We start from the raw sequence: 3,429 nt of genomic DNA, 5'->3' as shown, positions 1-3,429 counted from the left end.
TAAATAGATACCTAACATATCATACTTTAAAATTGCGCACACTCATGAAATGGCGGCAAAATATGGTAGAGGACATTTTAAAATCTTTTACAGGATACCAGTTTAGAGTTACAAAGGAGGTCTAGCACTACAGATATTGCTCTCGCTCTAACGATCACGGCGATAACTCACATGTGTGGTTTGAACGCCGTTTACATATTTGGGCGCAACCTACATATGCGTTTGCTCCTGTGTGCAAGCATGAGGGGATGGAGGCACTTTAATATTTTTTTTAATTGTTTATTTTATTTTCAATATTTTATTTTTACACTTTACCATTATTTTTTTTTTATTCATTGATCACTTTTATTCCTATTACAAGGAGGGTAAATATTCCTTGTAATAGGAATAGGGCATGACAGATTCTCTTTACGGAGAAATCTGGGGTCTATAAGTCCCCACATCTCTTCTCCATGCTGGAAAACCTGAGATAAAAAAAATAAAAAATCAACCTCAGATTTTCCAGCAAAAAAAAAAAAAATGGCAGTGTTTACATCTGCCAAAGCCAGGAGTCATGATGTCACTTCCGGCCTCCGAGGGTCATAAAGATGGCCAGGGACCATCTGGAAAACCACCACCGCTGACTGATTCTATGGATCCCCAAATGAATGGGAGAGTCTAGAGAAGCACTAGAGGGCAGCGGCAGGGGGGAACGGCCCCTCCCGCCACCTGTTAACCACTTCAGCCCGGAAGGTTTTATCCACTTAATGGCCATTTTTTTGCGATACGGCACTGCATTATTTTAACTGACAATTGCGCAGTCATGCGATACTGTACCCCAAATAAAATTAGTCCTTTTTTCCCCCCACAAATAGAGCTTTCTTTTAGTGGAATTTGATCAAAGCTGCTGTTTTTATTTTTTGCGCTATAAACAAAGAGCAAGCAATTTTGAAAAAAAAAAAAAAAATATATATATATATATATATATATATATATATATATATACTGTATGTATATAATATATATATATATATATATATATATATATATATATATATATATATATATATATATATATATATATATATATATATATATACTGTATGTATATATAATATATATATATATATATATATATATATATATATATATATATATATATATATATATATAACATATATAATTTTTTTATTTCTGCTATAAAATGCATCCAATAAAAACATTTTAAAAATACAATTTCTTCATAAATTTTGGCCATAATGTATGGTGCTACATATTTTTGGTAAAAAAAAAATCCCAATAAGCGTATATTGATTGGTTTGCACAAAAGCTATCACGTCTACAAACCATAGAATATTTTTATGGAATTTTTACTATTTTTTTACTAGTAATGGCGGCAATCAGTGACTTATAGCAGGACTTCAACATTGGGGCAGACAAATCAGGACACCAATTGACACTTTTGACATTTTTTTTGGGGGACCAGTGACATAATTACAGTGATCAGTGCTAAAAAAATATGCACTGTTACTGTGCTAATGACACTGGCTGGGAAGGGGTTGACAACAGGAGCAATCAAAGGGTTAAATGTGTTCCCTGGTAGTACTTGCTAATTGTGGGGGTTGGGGGATGGTCTGACTGAGGGAAGACAGAGATCCGTGTTCCTGCTTAGCAGAAACACAAGATCTCCATCTTCTCCCCTGTCAGAACGGTAATCTGACTTGTTTACATAGGCAGACCGCCGTTCTGTGCCTCTCGGGAAGGATGGCGAGTGGCCGGCGCACATCGGGTCCGCTGAACCCACTGATTGACTCCTCCTCTGTCCAATCAGCGTGCGATCGCGTCCCCCAGAGGCTATTGCATGAAGTGATGTACAGGTACATGATTTCACGCAATAGAGCCACTTTGCCGCAGTATATGTACGTTAGGTGGTTGGCAAGTGGTTAAAGCAATCAAGCAGCTAAACAGCCGCTATGATGGCTTTTACAGTGTAGGAAATCCCTAGCTGAAAAAAAAGATATCTGGGGGGTGCCTGTATCCGCACCCATCATTCAGATATCTCCACTCAAAGTACATGACATAATATGACATGCACCAGGGGGAAGTGGGTAAAAGAAAAAAAAAAGACAAATATGTATGTGTTAACCACTTGCCGACTGCCCGCCGCAGATTTACTGCGGCAGGCTGGCTTGGCTGCGTGAAATGATGTAGCCCTACGTTGGTCACGCGCGTGGTGCTGGGGGACAAGTATGTGTAGCCGGCAGCGCGCTCCCGCCCCCACTAGGCAGTGGGGATACAGATCCACCGGACTGGTGGCCGCAATTGCCGCGGACCATCCCGGATCGCTCCCCGCTGAAAGAGAAGGACGGTCGGCTGTTGTAAACACAGCTGACTGTTCTTCTCCCTGGAATGATCACAGAGTGCCTGTGGTCCTTCTATATAGGATCACAGGTCTCTATGATCATTTCACAAGCCCCTCCCCTACACAGTTAGAAAACACTCCCCTAGGCTCACACTTAACCTTTTGATCACCACTAGGTCCCTGCCAGTGTCATTATTACAGTAACAGTGCATATTTTGTAGCACTGATTACTGTAGTATTGTCACTGGCCCCCCAAAAGTGTCAAAAATGTAAGTTAGGGGTCTGATCTGTCCACTGCAATGTTGCAGTCCCGCTAAAAATCGCTGATTGCCACCATTACTAGTAAAACAATAACTAAATAAAAATGACATAAATCTTTCCCCTAGTTTGTAGATGCGATAACTTTTGCGCAAACCAATCAAAATACTCTTATTGCGATTTTTTTTTTTTTTTTACCAAAAATATGTAGCAGAAAACAAATTGGCCTGAAAGGATGAAATATTTTGAATTTGAATTTTTTTTTTTTTTTTTGAGAATGTTATATAGCAGAATGTGAAAAATATATATATTTTTTTTTCAGAATTGTCGCTCTTTTTTTGTTTATAGCGCCAAAAATAAATATTGCAGAGGTGATCAAATACCACCAAAAGAAAGTTCTATTTGTGGGGAAAAAAAGGGACATCAATTTTATTTTGTTAAACTAACGCAGTGCCGAATAGAAAAAAAATGGCCTGGTCATTATGGGGCAAATCCTTCCGGCCCAGAATTGTTTAAAATATAAGTATGTAAAAGAAAATATATATATAACCAACATGTGAATTTAAAAAGGTTATACTATACCATATCATGCAGTATTTGGGATCAAGTTGTTTCCTGAACACCACAAGACTAATGCAACCCACTACTACAGTGTTAAAAAAACATATGAAAAAACTGTGTTGAGCAATAAATAAATATATATAAAAAAAAATTACCAATTTCTGTTACATTCACTCTGACATAAATGACATCAACAGTAAAAAATGTGTATTAATTCATTATATACCAATTGTTCATATTAGCTTATGTGAAAATATCATAAAGTCAAT

Source organism: Pelophylax lessonae (genome assembly GCF_965119305.1).
Source record: "Pelophylax lessonae genome assembly, chromosome: 12".
Classification (NCBI taxonomy): Eukaryota; Metazoa; Chordata; class Amphibia; order Anura; family Ranidae; genus Pelophylax; species Pelophylax lessonae.
Note: the sequence above shows the minus strand (reverse complement) of the source record.